Source organism: Ruditapes philippinarum, unplaced genomic scaffold (genome assembly GCF_026571515.1).
Source record: "Ruditapes philippinarum isolate M1 unplaced genomic scaffold, ASM2657151v2 ctg3811_1_1_1_1, whole genome shotgun sequence".
NCBI lineage: Eukaryota > Metazoa > Mollusca > Bivalvia > Venerida > Veneridae > Ruditapes > Ruditapes philippinarum.
This window is the reverse complement of record NW_026857707.1, coordinates 256,723-274,367: the sequence shown is the minus strand read 5'-3', so window position 1 is coordinate 274,367 and position 17,645 is coordinate 256,723. Positions and strand designations below refer to the sequence as shown.

At 31.4% G+C, this 17,645-nt stretch overlaps 1 pseudogene; it reads left to right on the top strand.

The window, feature by feature from the left end:
• The first annotated feature begins 5,626 nt into the window (after nucleotides 1-5,626).
• Nucleotides 5,627-9,250, top strand: LOC132750641 (probable G-protein coupled receptor B0563.6; annotated as a pseudogene).
• Nucleotides 9,251-17,645: the final 8,395 nt, after the last annotated feature.

Genomic DNA, 17,645 nt, shown 5'->3' with positions numbered 1-17,645 from the left:
GACGTCTCTTATTCAACACTAAATGGTGCATCTGAGACAACTCTCAGCTTTTAAACTTTTGTTATAGGGATATTATCAACTTTAACCCACCATATAGGCTTTGACGTTTGGACGTACTGTTTTAAGAACACAAACGAGTGATGTAGGACTGAACACTTCTGCCATTTCAAAAGTGTTTTGTCTTTCTTTCTATATGACAGTGGGTATTGTTAATCACTCTGGATTGCATAATGCCTTGGACAGCAAAACTTTTGATATTTTTGTGATCGTTATATGAAAATGCAGAATTTTGAAATTATGAAAATTATGAAATTATGAATTATGAAATAAACATGATTAACCTAATTTAACATCAGTTATGAGTGGTAAAGTTATATGTGTAAATTGTATTCGAATCACTTAGCACCAGTACGGTAATTTGTCTTATATAGTTAAAGAAAAACATTGTACAAAATGTAACAATGGCAGTAGTATGTTTCTATTTGATGAGTTTTGTTTGTAAGTTAAAAGTATAAACAATCTTATGTAAAACCCGATTGTCCGTATTTAATGGTAACATTGATCAATCAATCATATAATCAATCACATATCAAGTTATTAACAGCTGATACTTGTGAATATTGAAAGTTTGTATCAATTTATCCGATTTCCATGCTATCCGAATTTCATAACACAGCATGGTTCTTTGAATTTAGCTCAAGGGTTGAGAGTAGTTATTATTTCTTTTTAAGATTTGAAACAGTTCAGTAAATATTAATCCATAGACAATTAGATAGAATCTAAAGCAAAACACTTACATGTTATCAAGAAATATAAAACGTAAAATGTCATTCCTGATACCTTGAAAAATCTTCCATTTTGTCAAAACAGTATCACGTGACTAGAATCTTAACAAACTATTGGTTCAGAAGTTACGATATTATGGACTGTATTTTTTCACAATTTTTGGACTTACAACACTCTGACCCATTCAATATATTGTTACAGGCAAGAACCAGAGTGATGTTGTTCTTACCATTAGATAGAGAAAAAAATTACGAACATTTTGATACCAAACACTCATTTTTTTCAAAATTGTATTTACGACACTCTGGAATTAGGGCGACGAAATGTATATTGGGAATTATTTTTCATTTTTCATGTTCTTAAAAAATTGAGGAGACTTATCATTTTTCCCTCTAAATAACAATCAATTAAAGATTTATGTCAATTGTACAAAAATAGTTACAATTACAGACAAGTCAAGTCATTATTAATTACATTAAGTAACAACATAAGTAGTCTTCGAAATTTATAATTAGCACGGCGAATTAAAAAATCAAATGAATAAGTCTTTACCAATTGATAGAAACTGTTAATATACACCAGTTTTACGCAAATGGAAAAATAACAAATAACTAACCAGCATTACATATTCTGTTCTGCACCTCAGCACAGACACAATTCACTTGAAACAACATGTTGTCTCTTTACAAGCAAGGTGATGCACAAGTCATTCGTAATTATTATAAATGTAAAATAAGTTTATAATACCTTTAACATTTTTATGGATGCAGGGACATATCACTTTTAATATGTTACAGAACATAAATAAAAAATAATGGTAGACGCGGCATGGCAAAATGGACTAGTGAACAAAGGATCATGTGGATTCGAATCCTGTTAGTGACAAGCCGTTGTTTCCTTGGGCAAGCAATATTACACTCATTTCTTTGTTTCAAAGACAATCGAACTAAAATAAATCCGTATAAACTTGTCAATATTAATGTGACTTTATAGATATCCTAGGGTATATATTGTGTGAACAGGTAGATGTCAAAGTAAGTGTACATTTTGTCATATTTCCATTAAATTATATAATTTATTTCGCATGAACGTTAAATGAATCACGAGGCAAATGGAAAATCCTGTACGTTCAATTGATAAAATTAGTAGGGCAGTCCTCACTATTAATACCACAAATATCTTGTTTTCGTTATCAAAATCCATGCACATTTGTTGCTTTTTAACCAGGTTTACGTCTTTTATTAGCTAAACCGCCCATACTTCGAAAAAGAAAATATTCTCAAGAAATAATTATTTTCGTTTTATCATTTGGACGGGAAGGAAGCAATTCTTGAAATAAGATATAATCTTATATAGTTGCATATGCAATATTAAAGAAATAATGGAAGCCTTTCAACTTAATCTACTGTGTTTTATTAATAACATATGACAATGTCTAGACAAACTTGATAAATATAAGAGAAAAATATATAAGATATAAGGAAAAGCAATTTTATAATAAGCTATAGATTTATATCAATTTGTTCAAAATTAATTATTTAAAGTTTATTAAACATTGCAATGTCCTTGACAGAACATTTAGTCATTTAAAAAAACGATCTTAGATATCAGAAAAGCTTTTATTGGAAACACAACGTACCATTTAACGCCGCTGAACATTGACATAAACTATACACTGCTTCGTCTATCTTTATGAAAGACAAACTTGTTAAGATTATTACAACACCAGGTTCGAGGCTGATATCTATCTTTTATCGATTTACACTTGAACTGACCGTTTGCGTATAATCACTCACCCATTTGAGTAAAAATTGAATAAAGTAAAATAAACATTGTATGGCTTATGTATTTTACCTATTTGTTCCATCACCATCAAAGTATATTGTATCAGTTAGTTAATTTAGATATTATCCATAGATAGATATTAAACACGACAAATATTGTTCAGCAAAAAGATTAAGAATAAAACCACCGGTAAGCAAAACTAAAAGGTGGATTCATACATGCAATTCTTTCTGCACTGTTTGTTGGTCGGTATTATAAATGCCTTCTCAGTGTCCGTCGTCTTACACCATAGTTCTTAAATCACAGTAGAAAAATGGATCTTAATTTATAGGCACATTTGATATCGCAATACTCATAGTACAGTGTATTTTACAAAATACCGTGATAACTTAAACTTTCCTCACAAGAACTGCCTGAAATTTGAAATAAAATTTGTTTGAATTAAACAATAAAAATGACTATATTAAAAATACTTTTTAACCCAAAATGATTGTATGAACAATGCGTTTGTATTTGTTAAAAGGACAATAAACAAATGTATTTGTCTGTTTTTTCCACAATAAATGTCTATGCTGCTTTGTCTTTAGAAGCGGGTTGAAGTGAAAAATGTGATATTTGAGTTTAGTATGGTGAACTTATATGACATAATTCAGTTAAAGAGAATAAACAGCATTATTTACCAACCAACAATTCGTTATCAGTGTAACTGAAAACATATAAATAGACAAATCGCATATGTTGATGTGACAAACCGTTCAACAGAACTCATAATGAAAGCTAATGGCGTCTGCAATGAGAGATAAATGATATATTCTTTGAATTTAATAATACGTCAACAACGATGATATTTTGATGTCTACAGACATAAGAAAATGCGCATTTCTTTTAAAAATATTGGTGCAATCGTTGGCGATGACACAATGTAATAGTAAACAAAAATATTAATAACAACATCACAAACACATTAAAATAGTCTGTTCCTTTTAATTTATCTATCCATGCATTTTATTATTCTATTGATTTATACTAACTACATGTGATATGCTTACAAATGGAAAAAAAAGATATAAATCACACATACTTTCTTGTCATGTCTGTGATAAAGCTTATTGCAGATGAACATAATGTATTTAATTTATTGCTCAAATGCACTTTAAAATTAGCGAGATAAATCATAATAAAAGTTTGAAATTACTGTTTCACAGCTAAGCTTGCATATAATGTGCCTCTTATCCAGATGAGCTTTTTTCAAGGATATCAAGCCAAAGTTCACTTAGATTTCAAGAAAATTAAAATATTTCCGCTTAAAGTCATAATTTAATCTACTTGTAATATGTTAATAAATGTCTGCTTTGTGCAGTACCGTATTTTAGTGCGTAACGAACGCTTTAAGAGTTTTTTATTCTTTTTTGCTCATTTTTGGTAGTGCACGTTGATTGAAAGTGTTGTTTGCAATGTGTACATTACTGCCATAGTCCACTTGAAAAGATTTGGATTTTTTAAATATATTTTCAACATTTTCATGCACATTAGCATGAGTCTTGAGGCATGATGCTATAACGATTCCAGAAATATTCAAAGGAAACTGCAAAGTATAAAGAATTATTGCAAAACCATTAACGTGTTAAACGTCATGCTCCGATACTTAAACGCTAGAGGCAGACGGTGATAAATTGAATATTGATACTTGCATGGAATTGCAGTCAGAAGATAACAGCTTAGGTGGGCTAAATTTGTACTTTATTGTCATACTATTTTCTCATTATTTTGAAATCGATGTCCTTTGCAGACAACTTTGGGTTAATAAATAACAATGCTGAAGGGACACCGTGTCTCAGATTTGATCAATGAACCTTTTTAAGCTTTCTTCAAACTGTGTTTATGAAAGCATAATGATTCATACCGAAATGTATGAATATCAGTTTAAAAATAATATGAAGGTCAAATTTAAAATAAATGCAAAACAAAAAGAACATCGTTTAGGAACTCTTCAGAGTAAAAAAGTGTATTTTTACAAGTGAATTGTTTTGGAGATCTTATTTAGTAACAAATTGCAGTTTTTTCTTCTTTTTGAAACATATATCTACTATAATCCGGTTTACAAACAATCATTCAACGAGGTATACATAATTAAACTTTATATAAAAATACATACTTTTCTCTTCCTAATACTTTTCTATCTCAATTATTTAAATGTCATAATCAAGTTAAATCATCTTTCCGGTTTAAAAACAATCATTCTACAAGATATACATAATTAACTATATATAAAAATACATACTCTTCTCTTCTCTCAATTATTTAAATGTCATAATCAAGTTAAATCATCTTTCTTCAACGCTGACTAATGATTGAATCATTTAGATAATTTAAATACATTAATCTGTTTCTTTAAATAATATTAAATTAATTGTTAAAATTCTCTCTTATAATACGACTGATTGTACAAAAATTACATTTTAAGTATACTTTCATGATTATCAATGTTTTTGCCTACATTATTTGATTAATTGAATTTTATATCAATTGCAACCACTAATTAACTCTCTAGGTTCGTTTTATTTGTCAGAAAACCCAAACAAAAACATTTCTCTTGTGTAATGCAAAATAGACACATCTATCTTCAGATCAGCTGTCAATTAACAGAGAAAAATTTTTGTTATATAAATTATTTTAAACGTCAATTTCTTACTTTCGATAACACTTTACTAAGTTTAATGTATGAACTATTTCAATAAATCAAAAAATAGATATGTCAGTAACAACAGGTGATAATTTGTTAATTAGGAAATCTGTCTAGTGCTGACATCACAATAAATCATTTCGAGGATTGAGATAATCAGAAGCTCATTAAAGTACAAACTAGATTCATTAAAGTACAAACTAGATCCCACCAAAATATATTATTGTTTATTTGAAACGTCTTTAGGTTCAAGGGCAAACTTCTACAAACAACAAATATGAAATGTTGCTATTTATGTAACAACTCATTATAACATTACGCTTCCTGATTACATAACATCATTAATTTTCTTTGACAAAAAATGTGCTTCCGTTCGAGATTAATTGAATGCTGAATTTAGTTTGATTGTGCATGGGAACTCATAAGTACGACGTAAAAACAATGGCGATCGAAACAACCACTTACAACATATCGAAGCGAAAATAATACTGTAGCTCGCTGTTTATTAAAGATAGTTTCGTGGAACGTTGTTATTGGAAAAAACACAGCAACATTTACGGCTTGTCCATTTGTGATTTACAGTTGCATGAAAAAGGAGTGTTTTAATGATAAACCATTATAAACTAATTAAATCTGCGTGGAATAATACTAATATGAAGGAATAATTTAAATAACTTGAAGGGTTAGTATTTATTTCATATGATTCTTATTCATTTTTATAAAAGAGAATTCTTATTCTGCTTTTTTGTGCATGAACTTACTGACATAACTTTAATGTGTTACAGGTTTTTTTTAATTTATAAAATCAATAATGAATTATGAAAACATATTAATGGAATATGTTATGCTTTGATTAAAGTAAATTGGTATGCACCATTTAAATTGAGTGATTTATATTTTCAAATGATTGTATAATTTATCAGTTCAAATTAGTTCCCTAACATTGAAATCATTGTTTAAATGTCGTGAATGATTTATGTGCAAATAGATGCATAATACAATAAGCGTTTAATTATCAACAATATTATTATTCTGTTTTGTTAAAGATCATGTTACTCATTTTTTATTGTTTTATATCATGAATCTGATGCTCAAATGAAGATTTATCACTACTGTAAGGTCAAAAAGCATTATTTGTAAAGATATTACCGAATTTACATTTCATTTTAATAAAGGGATGTTATTAAAAACCGATTTTCGATAAAAACGCAAAAGAAATGAATGCATAGATTTTAATGATTACTTTTAATGCAAATAAACATTTGCAATACATATTTAACATATTCTTGGATGTTTGGAAATTGTTTTATTTAGAAGAAGAATTATATACATATATAAAATTGTTGTTAAAACCTTAATTACGTCAAACAGGATCTTTAATGTATTGTTTAATATAATCCTTCACTTATTTGAATTGAATACGAACACTGTTCAAGATTTACTTTTTTTCTCTCATTTTGTAGTAAACTTTAAGCATTTATATCCTTATTAACAATAAAAGTAATTTATTGGAAAAAAAAACAGCAACAAAAGAACTGATTAAATTGAACACAAAAGAAGATTAATTAAAGATAAAGTTGTCATATATATGTTTGTCTTTTTTAAAAATCTATCAAAAGACATAAAATATTAGAAGCATAAAATATTAGAAGATACTCATTTTCAGAAGAAAAACACTTAATGTAGCACACCTTTAGGCATTTGTCATAAATCAAAAATAATTGAAGGTGTACGTTGTTTAATCAAATAACATATCATGTTTTCAGTGCTGGCAAAGCACCCAAATACAACGCTAAAAACCTTCAAGCATGTTTGTAAAACATAAGAAATTCATCAAAGTGCAAATATTCAAATATTGCATCTGCTTGCTCGAGTATGAACAGTATGATGCCTCTTTAAAATAAAATGCTTTTACACCTTAACTTACACGATCAGTGATTATATACAATTCATAGTGTTTTACCTATATTTTCAGATATTGCAGACCTTAACAAATACCTTTTATGCGACGGGCTCGCTTTATAGATAAATTTGCTACCCATGACAAAGGTGCAAAATACAGCATTTATTTTCTTACTGATTGGATATTTAAACGGAACATGAATAACGCAAGTCTTGATGGCTTTTGAGAAGCAATCTAACGATTACTGTTTTCCTATAAAGTAAAATTATTTCAGAAAAAGGAAGTAGTATTAAAAGTAATGTTATCGATAACGTGAAGGAACCATTACTATAACAACATTTCAGAGATTGAGGTCAACATTCTCATTAGTCTTAAAACTTAAACATCCACAGAAGTGATCTGTCACGTTTAAAGGACAAGGAACGAACAAGAGTGAAGGCGCGTGCTGTTATTTAGGTTTTCATATCATGACAAGAGTTTCTTTAAAAAAATCTTAAACATGTTTAATCAGACAGTTATTATCAATGTTTCAGATGTACAAAATCAATCTGAGATTGATCCGTATGTATCGGATGCGAAATTGCGTATTGTGACATTAACATTTGCAATTTTATTAATTCCTTTGGTGTGCTTGCTTGGAATAATTGGAAATATCTTCAGTCTTGTGGTGTTATTTAATCAGCGCATGCGAAATCAGACGAATTCAATTTTGGCGGCATTATGTGTGTCGGATATTATCTTTCTGATACACTGCCTCATTTTCACCGGACTGAACTTCTATAAAAAGGCTAACCCGATTGAAGGTGAAAAGTTAAGAGCCTACGTGTATCCGATTTTTGGTGTATATGGCAGTGTTGTAACGGCCAGAATTACATCATCTTTGACGACATTGCTATGTATAGAGCGGTTTGTTGCCGTGTTTCTTGCCGATGCAAGCAAGAACTATTTGCAGTAAGAGGAACACCCGTCTAGCAATTTTTGGAATTTTTGTGATTACACTCGTATCTTTTGTACCATTCCTTATGAAATATCACGCCGTTACCAATAAGGTTAGTGAAAATTTCACATTTACGTCAATGAACACTACGTCATTTTACGAGAACAATTTGAACTTTTACAAGGTATACGGGACGGTATTAAACATCATATTCCGATTTGCACCACTTGTAATCATTCCAATTCTGAATATTATTGTGATCAAAGTCGTTCATAAAACTTGGAAGAAACGCAGAAGTATGTCCACAGAGAATGCAGACTTCTTACGCCTTTCCAGCAGAAATGGCAAACATTACAGCTCCAATGACCAAAACCATATAACATTCATGTTATTAACTGTTTCGTTTGTTTTTCTCATTTGCATTTTACCAGGTGCATTAAATAGTATTGCGACACACATTTGGTGTACATATAATCGACTAGGAAAGTTACGTAATTTATACATGGTTATTTCGACAGTGACATTTTTCCTTGAAACATTCAACTCATCGGTAAATTTCATTATATATATGGCTATCAGTCGAAAGTTCAGATTATTGTTCAAGGAGATGTTTTGCTGCGGGCATGGGAAATACTACAGGAAAATTTCTATAAGTTCCGTGAAGGAGAGATTTCGCTGGTCGACTAGCAAGAAGAAAGACAGGACAGATATTGAGACAAAATTCCAGCGACAGACTGTAAGTGATATTGGTCCATTAGTAACAGACACCTTTCCAAATGACAGAATAAATGCTCATCCTTTTCATGAGATACATAGTGATGGATTTAATTTTAAAACCGAAACATGTGATACTCTTGCCAGTGGTGAAGAATTCAATAAAACCTCTTTTAAGTTGCGAAAAAACCATTTCGGTAAAGATGGTAGAAATCAGTTCGATAAAAGCTATTTCAAGCACCTGTTTCGGTTTGGAGGAAAATGTGAAACTAGCTTAACGATAGATAATGAGAACGGAAATGGTGTTGTTTGCAAAGTTGGGGCATGTCAAAGAAAACCAGGCCTTCCGGAGGGATCAGATATTTGACTTATCAAATGTTGTGTATATGTACTGTTTGTTAATGTGATACAATTAATCTTTAATCCCGTAGAGGAAAATATATTATTTTTATCAATATTAAGGAAATATGTGAATCTACATGTTATCATTATTAAAGGAACTTCACTGAGATCCAATAGCCTAAAATAATAACTTTTGAAATTCTTTTTTAATTTAAATTTGAAACCAAGCAATAGATGATATATAAATATACATGGTATTAAACTGATAATCATTTTTATGCGATTTTTGGCCGATTTGAGTGAAAAGCGTTTAAACGGTTTACATTTATTGAGCCAATTTGCACAATAAAATTGATTATTTCTGGGAAACGTAGCGAGCCAATGATATGAAATTATGTCCTTGAGTTATTGGTCTAGACATACATCTAGTTATACTAAAGTCTTGAGAAAATATTTTCGGTTCTTTCACTTCAAAAAAAAAAGTCAGCGGAGTCCCTTTAACAAATCTCTATATGTTTTATGAAAATTGAAGATATATTAGCAATTTTAATTCATTTTTGAATTTCAAAAACAGCATAAAGTGAAGAACATGTGATACGTATCAAAACATAACCATCATTTTAGGTTAATTTTGCAATTAACAAAAGCTATGAACCACGCATCAATTTCTTTTTTTGTTCGGTAAATATTATTACATAACATTGTCCTCCTTATCAGTATTGATCATGTCCGTCTCAGAGAAATTACGATTGGAGAAAATAAATTCAACCAATTATTTGTCAATTCAACCCAAGTCTCCAAGAGTGATCAATAAAGGACAATAATAAACCGTAAATGCTTGAAAGGAACAACTAAAACATTGACATTTACAGAGCAGCTGTGCGATGCCTGTCTGATCAAAGTTAATTCTGCAACACATAAAAACTTTATATTCCAGTGATTTTCTGTGAAATGTTATGAAGAAAACAACTTGTATATATCAGAAAAAAGACACATCAAAACATTGTTATTTCATAGAGTAATCAAATCACACTATTTTCATCTTACCAGTATGGGGCACGGCTTTGCTAGAATAAGTCCATAAGTTAGCATATTTCATTCATTGAAAAATATTTTGTTTATAATCATCTTTTGTATATGGTGTGAAAGTAAAACAATAAGTTGACGCAAAGACAATCAGATCCCTAATGATTATGTAGGTTTAGGTTTGTTTTATAAAATGATTCAATATCATTGTTTATTATGTACTGACATGTTTATAAATTTGACATAGTTTCCCTTTCATAAATGATCTCGTATCATGAATTGCAGTACCACATAACGGAACGCAATATTACTGTCTGTTTTTCTTTCAATGTTTGTTGTAGTGTAGTAGCAACTTGTAAGCATTTAATAAAAATAGAAAGACGGCAATATCATTATTATTATTATATAGTTTTCTGAACGTTTGAAAAAGAAAACAACACTGTTACGTTTCCATTTTATTTTCAAATTTTAAGTAGACTGATTGCTAGATATTCTTTTTTACTAAATATATAACCTTATTCATATACGGGAAGCTACAAATTTACTAGTATTTACCTTAATGATGTATGCTCTGCTTTGATTAAATGCAGACATAAAAAGATACCTCTGTGTTATATAAAATTGTCAACAATACAATATTGTTACAGTTCTGTTTATAATCAAACTTGAATTCGGATCGTTTTATTTGATAGTTCCAAAGAGTTTTTTGCACGATAAAAGTCAAGAGATATCAAAATTAGTTTCCTGGCGTTATATTCACTGAATGCAAACAAACTGTAACATATTCCTGTCTGGATAGCATACACAATCATTGTTTAAACCGAACTGAACAAATAAAAAATATATTAAAGTACATTTGACGAAATAAACGTCGATTTTGCTATTCATTACTTTATAATACTTGAAGTTCCATTGGATGATTGTGACGTTCATATAGTTTTATTTACACGGCTGCTGTCAATTTATGAAGAAAACCTCACTTTCTTCTCTGAAAAAGGCAGTTTGCAGTATTATAAATTCGTTACACATATTCCTGACAGGTTATATGACCGTATATAAATAATTGTTTTGAAATATAACCCTTGCGTAGCGGCTCTGTTTATATTTATACACAACCTTTTATATAGGGCCATATAAAAAATGTCAAAAATCTATATAAGGTTGGCAATCGTGTATCTTGTCTTCGTTTTCAATGTTCTTTGAAATAAAAACAACAACAAGATATTCTTATAATTTTCAATGTAAATGTGTTGACTAATGTGTCAATATTATTTGTTTATACTTGTAATTTGCCAGAACATTTTTGAACAATTTAGTGTTATAATTATGTTATAGTCCTGTAGACATCTTAAAAAGTTTTCGCTACGCATTTATAAACATAAAATTTTGAATTTGGAACCACAGAATTACGACATCTTAAAAGTTTTCCATGAAAAACTTGATTAAGTGAAACAACATTTAGTCTTCGTAGACAAAAACAAGAAGTGTCTTTGATTAGACTTGAATTCTCGAAGTACGTTTCCCATACATTGCTTTCATCTCATTTACATATAATTGTAATATATTGTTTCAAACATTTTCTATAAACAGTCAATAATATCAATTTAAGGGAAATGCACATTCAACATCTTGTTAATCGATTTACTTTCAAAGTGTTACACATGTATGTTTTTTCATTGTCTTATATGTGAGAATACTTATATGATAATGAATATATGTTAAATTCATTTTTTTCTTTTGTTTTTCACCCTTTTTTATGGTTTTAAAAAAATTACCTTGAATGCACTATATTGCTTGGTCGTCTGTTGTAGAGTTGATATTGTTGACTTCGAACTACTTTTCCCTTACCGTTGTTGATTAGACTTTGGACAGAAGCTATCCAGCTGTCTTACGGACCATCGTGCTTGAAAAATGCACGGAGGGGCACTTGAGGTCTTCCTCCACCAGATGATAAACTTATTGGCGTCACTTCTGGTATCAAAAGAGGTATAAGCATTCCTTTTTCTAAAGCTGTCTATATCGTGTAATTATGCACTCGACTGTTTTGTTTGCTTAATGGAGAACTATTATGATGCGCGTTTAATTAAATACATACAAGCATGTAATATCACACGCAGATTTATAGGAGTGACGATTGTGAGTTTAATTTTATCATGTCCCCAAATACATTATAATAACATGTAATGATAATTCACTTTTTTGACGTTTTATGCTCGCTTTGATATAGCATTTATTCATGAAATTTATGTGCGAAAATGTCGTTACGGTGATAATATTATATAATACATGTATAATATAAATGTTATAGTACACGTGAGTTATGTATAAACATGCGTTATGGTTATATCACATGGAAAACAAGGGACGTCATATGGAAATTTATTCAGAAAATTGCCATATTTTACAACAGCATTAGAAAATAAAAAATATTTTCAAAAATATACATTGAGTACTGTAATACTTAATGTGTTCCAATATAATCTTTAAGCATTGAATATTGAGGATTTGCGCTTATATTATTACATGTTTTATGTTTTGCGCAAGAACTTTATGTCAATGAATAATACAACGATAAAAATAATGAAATGAGTTACGTAACTAGCTAACCTCATAATATAAAGCTGGTAAAATAATAAAAGGATGGCAGCTGTAGGCATTAACATGCATTTATATGCCCGATCTTTCAATGTATGATAACTCTGAAGATGTATTGACACAAAATACAAGATGTAAGGCAAGCTTAATCATTAAAGTTTAATTTAACACCTAAACTTCATTTTAAAGATGAGAATGACCATTTTTGACGAGTGTTTCTATAGTATATACAAAAGTTTTTTGAAAAACTTCGTGACAGTTATCACAAGAACACAATCGTGTAACCGTTCCTCTCCCGTGATTATATAGAATAGGAAATTATTTAACATCTTGGCAATAGTTCTGTTAGACATAAAAGGATCCTTTATTTGTTTTCTTTGTAACTCTTATCAGTCACAAATTATTTCCTATTTTTCAATCATTTATTTCTTGATCAGTTACAAATTATTTATCATTTATGTGATTAACCTGTCCGTGCTCTGTCTTGCTTTTTGGGGGGTCCGCCTGGGCTCCTTGCCACTGGTTCTTGTTACTAGGTCGTAAGGGGGATGCTTTCATTCAACGCCGCCTTTCCTTGTTGATCTTGTTTATCATATTTTTTTCCTGTTGATCAGTGTTAAGAAACAAATAAAAGTATTCAGGTTAGAAATCGCACAAGCAAACTGATTGTTTCTAAAATGTTATCCTAACCCTGATTGTTCCTAAAATGTTATCCTACCCCCCCCCCCCCCCTGATTGTTTCTAAAATGTTTATCCTACCCCCCCCCCCTTCCCCCACAAAACTATTTGACCATTCCCCTATTTAAAAAGCCTTATTTAAAATATCCCTTTTATTGACCAAAATGAGGAACTGTTTGCCTAAATAATTTTCAAAGTATATTGGTTGATCTTGCAAAATATAAAATACTTTTACTGTGTTGTTTTTATTTTATTAGATTTTGAAAATAATTTGTTTCTTGTTTCTTTACATAAGAGATCTGAGAGATACATAATGTTAAACAGAAAAAGAAATAAAAAAGTTGCCCCTTTTGGGGTTTGAACCGACGGGCCCCACAATTCTAATGCAATTGAAAGTAATTCTAGCCTACTTAAATACTTTTTTGTGTCGCCTCTACGGAGTAGTGGCGACATATAGGGATCACTTCTCCGTCGTCTGTCTGTCCGTCCGTCACAAAACTTGTCCGGACTACTCCTCATAAACTACTGGTGCAATTTCATCCAAACTTTACAGGAATGATCAGTACCAAGTCTAGTTGTGCATATTGTCAGCATTTTCCGGTTCAATTATTTTTGTCAGAGTTATGGCCCTTTAATAATTTTTATTTTTAAAGTTTGTCCGGACTACTTCTCTTATACCACTTATGCAATTTCAATGAAACTTTACAAGATTGATTTGTAGCTCAAGTCCTTGCGCATATTGCACGGGTTTTCCGGTTGAATGATTTTTGGCCGAGTTATGGCCCTTTGATAAAAAGGTGTTTTTTCCTGTGTGTTGCCAGATACACAAAAGCTTGTCCGGACTACTCCTTATAAACTACTCGTGCAATTTCATCCAAACTGTACAGGAATGATCAGTACCATGTCTAGTTGAGCATATTGTCAGCATTTTTCGGTTCAATGATTTTTGTCAGAGTAATGGCCCTTTAATAATTTTTATTTTTAAAATTTGTCCGGACTATTTCTCTTATACTACTAATGCAATGTCAATGAAACTTTACAGGATTGATCTGTAGCTCAAGTCCTTGCGCAACTTGCACGGGTTTTCCAGTTGAATGAATTTTGGCCGAGTTATGGCCCTTTGATAAAAAGGTGTTTTTTTCTGTGTGTTGCAAGATACACAAAAGCTTGTTCGAACTACTCCTCATAAAACTACTGGTGCAATTTCATCCAAACTTTACAGGAATGATCAGTACAAAGTGTAGTTGTGGAAATTGTCAGCATTTTCCGGTTCAATGATTTTTGTCAGAGTTATTGCCCTTTAATAATTTTTATTTTTAAAGTTTGTCCGGACTACTTCTCTTATACCACTAATGTAATTCCGATGAAACTTTACAGGATTGATCTGTTGCTCAAGTCCTTGCGCATATTGCACGGGTTTTCCGGTTGAATGATTTTTGGCCGAGTTATGGCCCTTTGATAAAAAGGTGTTTTTTTCTGTGTGTTGCCAGATACACAAAAGCTTGTCCGGACTACTCATAAACTACTGGTGCAATTTTATCCAAACTTTACAGGAATGATCAGTACCAAGTGTAGTTGTGCACTGTCCGTCTGTCTGTCCGTCTGTCACAAAACTTGTCCTAACATGAAATTGACCATCATGAGGCGACACATGTGATCACTGATTGCATAACTTTGTTTCCAGAATTTTGTATACTACCTTAAGATGCATGTAAAATCTTTGGAAATTCTTGGCATAAGAGGACAATCCAGTTGATGAATATCATCTCAAAAGAGGTCACAAGACAGGATTTATACTGTCACAAACACAATGGCGAAACAAAATTTAGCTGACAGTCTAAAATGACAATTTATAATTTTGTCAGTTGGTCTTTCATCAAGAAATAGATAAATACGGAATCCCTAAAGAAAGCCCAACACGCCAAAATTGAAAATGTTGCAGGCTCGGTTTGATTGAGCCTGTTCATGGACGGTAATGGAAAGTGCAAGTTACCGTCCACGCCCCCTAGCACCGGCTTAAGCAGAATTCAACATTTAAACATGAGATAGTAAAATTTTGAATTTATAAACATCCGCAGATGTGTTCTTACGGCGGTTATCATGGAACCTTCAATGTGACACTTCCGTGCCATTCCATGAAAAGCGGCGTATGGTCCCCAAGTAATAAAAAGCGTTTTAAAAAGTCCTCAACCCCCTCCTCAGTTTTGATCATTTTTTATTTCAAACATTGGAAACCTGTGTTAAACCTGAATCAAAACCACTATGGTTTTGCAAGAAAACAGGTTTATCAAATGATAACCGCCATATGAACACATCTGCGAATGTTTCAAAAATTCTTAATTTTACCAGTTCACGTCAAATGTTGAATTCTGCTTAAAATAGATAAATACAGAATCCCTAAAGAAAGCCCAACACGGCAAAATTGAAAATGTTGCAGGCTCGGTTTGATTGAGCCTGTTCATTAAGCCGGAGCTAGGGGGCGTGGACGGTAGTTTGCACTCGACAGTACCGTCCATGAACAGGCTCAATCTAACCGAGCCTGCAACATTTTTAATTTTGCCGTGTTGGGATTTCTTTAGGGATTCTTATTTCTCTCTTATTTTATAAAAAAAATAGCGTTATGTCTGTCCGTGCTGACTTGTGCCCTGTCCTGTTTTTGTTTGTTTTCCGCCTGGGCTCCTTGCCACTAGTTCTTGTTGCTGGGTCATATGGGGGTTGTGTTCATTGAACGCCACCTTTCCTTATTGATCTTGTTTATCATATTTTACAAAAATCATTTGATTGAAATACTGGCCTAAACAAACATTCTGGGCGTAGTAAGTTTGTGACATCACAAATTGTGCGCCAAAACAGAAATGGGCACTCCTGAGCTATTTTGTCTTTTCCTCAAATAAAGAAACACACACACTAGCTGTTCTCCACGACGAAACCAAAATGTTAAAGATGTGACGGTCTCTATTTGGTTTTTCAAATGTTTTCCTTTTCTGCCGGAAAGTATTATTACATTCATTTTGTTATTTGGAGTTTGGACTTATTTTTAACCTTAAAATATGATAAACAAGATCAACAAGGAAAGGCGGCGTTCAATGAACGCAACCCCAACACGACCCAGCAACATGAACCAACGGCAAGGAGCCCAGGCGGACCCTGAACAAAACAGGACAGGGCAAAGACAGAGCACCTGACCACTGCTATCACAAGTTTTTTTTTTTAATTCAGAAAGAATATTTTGATAATAAAAAAAATTCTTATATATGTAATAAAAGATAACTTGTCGCTAAAAGATTGCTTAAATGTCATGAAAAAATATATCGAAAATAGTCTAGCGCTTGCTTGCTCTTTGACGTTGAGAACCGAACGCCATGACACGTTGTAAAGTTATGAAGAATCTTAATAATTCTGCGATATATGCAAAATGCTCAAAACAGCACCCAGCTCATTGTGTCCAAGCATGACTCCAATGTCTTGCTAATTAATCTTAGGAGTGAGATGTGTGAATGAACACACATAATTTATAATATGTCTATGTATATTTACATAGAGATGTGCTCACCATGTATATCTTATTTAATGGAAAATTATGGAAGTAGCAAATCTTAAACATATGTAATTTATTTATATATTTATGAAACTTACAATAACTTCCCAGTACAATACAGTGAAGTATAGAAAGGAAAATAGAGTGGTTAAAATTATTTGAGAAATAAAACCAAAAACTACAATCACCAATAACAGAATTACCTGCATTTAAAGCAATTTACTCCCCCCCCCCCACCTTTAAAAATGTCAAGTTAAAATAGGATGTTGGAATTTCAAAGAAAAGTAAACCCGTTATAAAGATGATGATGTGCAAATAAGTTACTGAGTCATCCAAAGGTCCATTTGTAACAATTATGGTAGTATTTCTGTGCAAGGCTGAAAGTTTCTCTGATCTTGAGTTCATCAAGATGGCGTATGTTGCTGTTATCGGAGCAATTTACGTTCTGTTGGTTCTCCAGTACTAGAAGATATTGTTGCAAAGACATCAAACAAGAATTGGGTTCTAAAATGATTCTAAAAAGGTGGTTGCATTAACACATTTTAGCTCATTTAGAAATTATCTAAGTGATAACAGAAGTAAAACTATGTAGTACAAAAAAAACACATACCACATGTACTGCTACATTTAAGCTTAAGAGAAAGAAATTACTATTTAC